Source organism: Zootermopsis nevadensis, unplaced genomic scaffold, assembly GCF_977971745.1.
Source record: "Zootermopsis nevadensis isolate Lab colony 2312 unplaced genomic scaffold, Znev_1.0 Znev_ptg000011l, whole genome shotgun sequence".
Classification (NCBI taxonomy): Eukaryota; Metazoa; Arthropoda; class Insecta; order Blattodea; family Termopsidae; genus Zootermopsis; species Zootermopsis nevadensis.
In genome coordinates, this window is record NW_028259143.1 from 13692840 (window position 1) to 13700621 (window position 7782).

Genomic DNA, 7782 nt, shown 5'->3' on the forward strand with positions numbered 1-7782 from the left:
GTTAAAGAAATTGACTTAAAACAATCTCAAAAGGAAAACTTAAAACGACCTAATGAAACTCAGCTCAAACGAGCTATGACTTTTAAATAATGTTGGGGCAATTATATTTGGAAACCTTCGTGGTCCCTTTCCCCTAATTACGAGAGGAAGGTAGCTCTCGCATCACGAAAACTGGAGTATACTGGGAACGATCCGTTCTTCAAGTGCCTGAGCACTGCGGGTTCCGACTTTTCGTTGGCTTGATCTATAGACATCCGGTAGGACTCCTTGGACGAGGGATCGGCCCGTCGCAAGGCCTCTACCTGTACACAGGGCAGAACAACACAGAAAAACGCGGACGGACATCCATGGCTTGAGTGGGATTCGAACCCACGGGCCCAGCGACCAAGCGGCACAAGGCCCACGCCTCAGACCGCGCGGCCTCTTTGGACCCCCGCATCACGAATAGACCTACGTAATGGATTACACATAACATCCATGACAAATAGGAAGGACATTATGATTCCTCGCCGCATCATACGTAATCGAGGCACGAGGATTACTGATGTAACCTTCGGTGAAATGATAAATCATTCAACACTTTCACCAGTCAGAGGCCAAGGTTCTAAGTTTCACATTTAATTTACTTTAAATTGGTATAAAAAGAATCGGAAATTAGGCAGTAACCGTCGATACGAGCAGCTGGGAAGCCTCTGCTAACCAAGCATGCCGTGCATCATAGTCGACGTCTGTGAGTATTGTTGGTTTCACTGTCGCTAGCCACTTAGAGTTCACAATTGTCTAAAGAGAATTGAGTACTGGTTCTATTCAGGTTTAGGTAATGTGGTTTCTATTTGTCTTCAATAGGTTTTGAGACTTTATAGTATTGTGCATATCAATCACTGTCTAGATTTGTTTAATTATCTTTGTTGCAATGTATCCACATATTACTGAAGTATGAGTCTTTGAATTAACTCGGCAGCCCCCTCGTCTGCACCCACCTCCAACTTCACTGCCTCCTGTTGTGTACACAACAGAGGATTACTTCAGCTGCTTTCAACCACAAAATGCAAGGAAAAATTGAAAAATTTCATCTTAGATTGAGTCAATCAGTCATTACGTAAAAAAATACGGCAATAATTGGAATGAATTTGTGAATTATGCGTTGATGGCGCATAGGGCTGTGCCTCATTCGACCACTAGGTATGGCCTGTATTACCGTCTCTGTGGGAGAGAAATGCGTCTTTTTTCAGTGGACGACTTGACTGCACCATCTTCCATTTCTGTACCTGAAGACTTTCCTGGAAACAATAATCAAATCACGGAACATTTAAATACTCTTCGTGATAGATTTCAAGAAGCCTGTCAGATTGTAATTAAAATCAACGAGCATGCTATGTGAATAAAAAGAATACTATGATAAAGATACAAAATCTTCGGCAATTTCATGTAGGAGACTGTCTATATCAAGGAAGTAGCCATTGGAAAACATAAACGTTCTAATTCACATTCATCGCCCTGGCGACGGAGGCAGTATGACCTCTGAAACGTTGGTAAACATCGACCAGACTACACAGCGCAACAACCCAGAAGACATAAATCTTCATACTCACCGCTGTGAAAATCTCAAATCTTACATAAACTTCCTAAATTCCGTTTACGTTGGAAAGGCCCTTTCTTATAAACAAAACGCCTATCTGCTCTGACATTTTTTTTCAAGCCTAATAAGGAATTCGTGGTCAATGTGAACCGACTGAAACTCTGTAGATCGGTTATTTCAGCTAAGAGCCTCCTGCGACCCCAGTTACGGGCCTCTTAGGATGCGCTATCTCAGAACGACGAAAATAATCCATTGTATTTAGCAGTTGAAGACTCAGAGATAATTCTTCACGTCCCTCGAAATAATCGAATCTTACTTCCACTACCTGCCAGGATGGACATTGAACCAGCAGATGAAAATGAAAATATCGAAACAGGAACTTGTTGAGAATACACAAGATCCATCTTGGTCACCAACTCTAAGGCATCCAACCAATGAAGTAATTGAGGCAGGGACTACCACCGTAGGCATATATAATTTGAGATCTCATAACAAAGAGATAGCGAGCCGAGCCCCACAGTCATATAATCATCCGATACTGAGAATGAAGACACGTGTAATCTTAGGGAAGAACAACGAACTTCCGAAACAGGGATAAATGAACTGCCCGAGGATAGTAATGAAAGTAATTTCCAGGATGGTAACGAAAATAATCAAGATGGACCTGAACCTTACAATTTAAATACCTTTGCCCGGTAGAAGTTTTACCAAGGGGAATTAAGACTCAAAATTTCTCTACTTTTCAGGCACCCTGTCCTTGGCGTTTGGGACTCCCCAGTTGAATATAGGAGTCATATTCTTGCATGAAGAAGAATTACTAGTCACTGGAATGTAATCGTTAGTACTGACGTCAAATGGTTCAGGGATTCGTTAACCATGATAAAATTGGTATGGCGTTGCAGGGGTCCGCAGTGGCCGCGCGGTCTGAGGCGTGGGCCTTGTGACGCTTGGTCGCTGGGACCGTGGGTTCGAATCCCACTCAAGCCATGGATGTTTGTCCGCGTTTCTCTGTGTTGTGTTGTCCCGTGTACAGGTAGAGGCCTTGCGACGGGCCGATCCCTCATCCAAGGAGTCCTACCGAATACCTATAGATCAAGCCAACTAAAAGTTGGGACCCGTACTGCTCAGGCACTTGAAGAACTGGTCGTTCCCAGTATCCAGTATGCCGAAAGACCACAAGGCGCACACCTGATAAATTGAAAGAACTGGCTATAGTCAATCGCTTAACATTCGAACTTGATAAGTAAATCAGCAATTTGGAAAAGCTATTACCATATAGACTAGGCAAAACCATGCGGCAACTGTAGGGATTAATTTTGGAGGACAAATACTAAAATTTATATTTGGAACTGCAACTAGCTCCGATCTACAAGATTTGCAATTTGTATTTTCACATTGAGGACATCGTTCAAGGTACAAAGGCACAATTAACATTATTTCGAACAGTAGAAAAGGAAACTCGCCAAAATACCGTTGATTTACTAAATTTATCATTAGTACTAAGACAAATCACTTACGATGTGGTTAACGCTAATCGCACTTTTGTGACCGCTATTGATAAATTAACAAAGGCCGTACTATCTATGAGAGAATTAGAATTCACGGCATTAATATTACAACAAAAACTAATAAAATTTCAGGAAGGGATCGTTGTTACTTCATCGGGAAGACATTCCTCAGTCCTTGTACCACCGACTAACCTGTCAATCTTACTGGAGCTAAGACGTCTCTCTTATTACGAATACAGATGTTGACAATATTTGCGTATACTATGATGTTGCCCGAGTGCAAGCCTATGCTACAGGAAGATCTATTCAATTGGTAGTTCGCGTACATCTGAAAGATTCTGATCACAACATGTCTTTATGTAGAGTGGAACCTCTACCCACCTTCTATCAGCTGCTAGGTAGGCCTGTGCAAACAGAACCAGTAGTTCAGTATTTTGCAGTGACTCAAAACCGACAATACTACGCGTTGTTGAAGGAGGCAGGCGTTCGAAGATGTGAACATAGATTACTTACTATATTCGAAGCTACATTTCCGCTTATTTATAAGCAAGTTTCTTCGTGTATATTTCGGACAAGATGAAGTCGTTCATGACTTCTGTAGGAAATTAATTCTACAATTCTTGGACATTGCGCAGGTGCACGCTCTCACAGATTTCTGCGGCCTGCGGGTGAAGATGGAGACGTACAGCTCTCCTAGGGGCCCATGCAGTGCAAGCGCTGTCAAAGCGAAACTGCGGCTACGCACCCATCCGGGTCTTGTGCCACCCCTACGTGAGAGCAAACATTTAAAATTGGACACAAATTTCAAGCCGAAATGCAAGAATACGTGTACTTTCTAAAACCTTTCTAGATATATTCACAGTGTTGAAGATATTTTAGTACAAAGATTCAAACCAGATACACGAAATCTTGAATTTAACAAAACCTTAAATAAATGCATTCCCTATGTATGTATTTAAAGTGTGGAAGCTTACGAGGCTGCGGGGGCAACCACACTTCAAACTACCGAGGCTGAAGTATAAGGAAGGAGACAAAGGCGCCCGCTGCTAAACTTGCGCAAGGGGAGCGTGGTCGAAAGTACGGAGTCTCCACGCGCCTACTAGCGCCCGGATCGGAGCCACCTATGCTTTCTCCTGAGCAGAGGAAAGGGCTCTAGCAAGAACTACATTACATTGTCAGAGGAGGCCGCGTGTTCAATTGTCCCACCCACCCCCACCATTTCCGGCACAGGAAGACGGACCGAGAGACAGGCTGCCCCTACGGACGCCAAGAGTAAGCCCGCTTGTCCCTAAGTGCCGGCGACGGACTCCAAACCACCCCCTTTCAAAGGGTTGACCCTACGCCTCACGAGGTTAGTTCCCCCTCTTTGAAAACCTTCTCACCAAGGCCCGAGTCGAGTTGACACGTTGTCTTTTCTCCGCGGCTTCTGCCCTTCCAACTGGGGAGGCTTGTCGACGAGCTGTCCTCAAAACCGTGATCCTCTTCGTAGCTGAGTGTGACTGCGAGGCGTAGGAGGCACGGGGGAAACGTCTTCTGGAATACCGATAGTGTTCGCGGCAGGAAGACGGAATTGATACAGTTCCTCGGTGAACACGGTGTCGATGTTTGCCTCCTCAACTAGACGCACCTAGCGTCGGGTAGGGGCCTGAGGGTCGCGAACTGTGTTTGCCACCGGGACCGGGGGAAGGCACGGCGATCCTCGTCCGCAGGGACATAGATCATTACCCTGTGCCGGTCTTGGGTCTGCAGCAACTGGAAGCAACAGCCATTCACCTGGTGCTGGCAACCAGGAAAGTGAAGCTCGTGGCGGCATACCTCTCGCCCACGCGGCCCTGGATAGAGTCGGACTTGACCTGTGGGGGATCACACTCTTAGTGGCTGGTGACCTTAACGCGAAGCACGCGGACTGGAATTCTATGCTGATCTCAGCGAGGAGTTCACTCCTGCGGGATTACGCCAACGGAAATTCCTGCTTGATCTACGGGTCGGACTCCTTACAATCGAAACGGAATACCTGACCTCCATGACATTTCGGTCTTCAAGGACTTCGTCCAACCGGTGTATCTGATTAACCCACACATCTTAGATTACCTGCCTGTCCTGATCGGCACCGTTTGCCGGTCATCCCTTCAAAACTCAAGCGACTGCAAATGAACTGGATTGAATTCTAGGCTTGCCTTGAAAGGAGGCTCCCAAGAAAACATATGCTAAACGACTAGTCGGCAATCGACAAGTGCGTCGAGGAGCTGACCAGCGCCATCCACGAGGCCACAGCGGCATCTCCTCCCAAGTGTCGATCACGCGTGGACCTGCGGCCTCCTTTACCCGCTAGTATTCAGGATGAAATACGCCTGAAGAGCCGGCTGACAAGGTAGTGGCTAGTTACGAGGGCCCCCGCTCTGAAAGCTCGGGTTAACCGCCCTCTGATGAAGGTGACCTGTTAGCTGAACGAGTGGAGGAAAGAACAGAGGAGCGATACGCTGGAATCCTTGGTCAACGAAGGGCAGTCGCTATGGAATATGAAAAAGGGAGTAGTGCAAGTTCCCACTCTGTCGCTCCCTTGTAAGTTCCGGGAAGACTACTCCCTTTGGACTCCGTGAAAGCGGAAGTCCTTGCAGACAGCCTTGAGGTCCAATTTCAGCCGGTGACGACACGACCCGACGGGGCGATGTGCGCTTACGAGTATGCCCCCCACCCCGCAATTGAACTGAAATTAACCAGTACCTCGAAGGTTCTTCAGGCCATCAAGGGACTGAAGGCTGGCAAGGCTCCGGGCCCGAATGGTATTCCGAACAAGGTTCTGAGACGTCTACCAAGGCGCGTGATAACCTTTCTCACTAAAGTGTTTAACGCAGACCTGAGCGGGCAGTATTTCCCCTCGGCATGGAAACACGCTAGCGTGGTGTCTGTAGCAAATCCGGGGGAGGACTCCATGCTACCCTCTTCCTACAGACCCATCAGTCTTCTTGACACGGTCATCAAACTTTTTGAGTCCTACTAATTAGGGTCCTACAAGAGGTTAAGCGAGCTTGGGCTGCTGCGTGACGAGCAATTTGGGTTTCGACCCAGACATACCACAAAGCTGTAGCTGGCCCGTCTCGTTGAAAGGGTCAACATAAACTTGGACGAGAGGTCTCTGACCAGCGCGGTTTTCCTGGATATGGCCAAAGCCTTCGATACAGTGTGGGTCAAAGGCCTCTTTTATAAGCCAGCCGTTTTCATCTTCCCATCCGACCTGGTGAAAACCATCTCACCCAACCTTGTTGCCGAACATTCCAAACGTCCTTCCAGTCGGCTACATCCACACGTCGTGCCATGCGGGCCGGATTTGATGACGGTGGACTCTTCTCCCTTGTGATCTTCAATCTGTATGTGAACGACACACTTCTCCCCACGGCCACGTCGAGCCAGCGAAGTACGCGGATGACACGGCTCTCGTAGCCACAGACGCATCGAAAATCCGGGAAAAGTGTAGTTTCTGGGAGAGCCAATAGAATGGGTTGAATCGTCGCGATATATCGAGGTGCCCCCTAACACCGAGCTTGCCTGGTCGGCACACGTTTGGTGGTTCGCGCTTTTGCAGGACTCGTCCTTAGGCTCGATGCACACGAGCGAGTTATTTTCGCGAGCTCGCCGCGTCATTTTCTCGCGCGTTTTAGCAGTACATGTGAAGCAATGGAGCAATGCACACTATGGCGGTGACACCGCGAGTTCGCCGCGAGGACGCGGCGAGCAATTTGCGCTCGCCAACCACTGCTGCTTCGCAGCGAGTTCGCCGATCGCCGCGAAGCAGCAGACTGTGTGAAAGCATTGGGCAGTGCACACGTGCCTCGCAACCCTCGCAACTGCTCAGAGTCACAACCAGCATTTCTAGAGGTATTGCAAGCCTCATCGCAGAATCTTTACTTTTGTTGGATGCATCCAGTTTTGCTGCTAGCTCATCAAACGACTTTATACTCATACGACAATAATTATGAAATTTACTTTCATCTTCTCTTAAATCTATAAACATTGTCACGAACGCCCCTTTTAACAGCCGTGAACTAACCAACGGGTGTGTCCAATACTTCCTATTGCGTTTTTTATGGATGTATTCATAAACGAAATAGGCAAAACTACACGTTTTCTTCTGTACACATCCATTTTGGTTGCCATCCAATCTAGTACTGGTGGGAGTTTTCCGGCGAACTCGCAGCGATGACGCTACGTGTGCACTGTCACGGGTTTCCTAGCTGCGAGCTCGCGCGACATTTTCTCGCTCGTGTGCATCGAGCCTTAGTTAGGTTTTTGGTTGCTTTGTTTCCCATGGCTTACTCATCTCCCTGATGATGAAGAAAGGAAACGTCGGTTTATTCTACTGTCCGTGTTTTTCTTGCTGGCCTCTCGTTTGTGGGGGCGCCGTGGGTTTGGGCTTGTTCACATTCCGACATTGCTTCATAAAGGGTAATTTGTGTTGGTTGTGTTACAGTTGTGGACACGTGAGGTTGTTTTGCTGACACTGACGAGTTGTGATACCAACGTACAGAAAAACATTCGGTAATTTTTAAGATGCCTCCTATTCAAATTCTTTGAAATATTTAAGTGCAGTGAAAGTTCCCCCTCTACATTCCCGTAACACGCCGGCGAGAGGCCAGGAGGAATAACACGGCCTATACCGGACTACACGGTACAAGAATTCTTGCTACCATAATAATA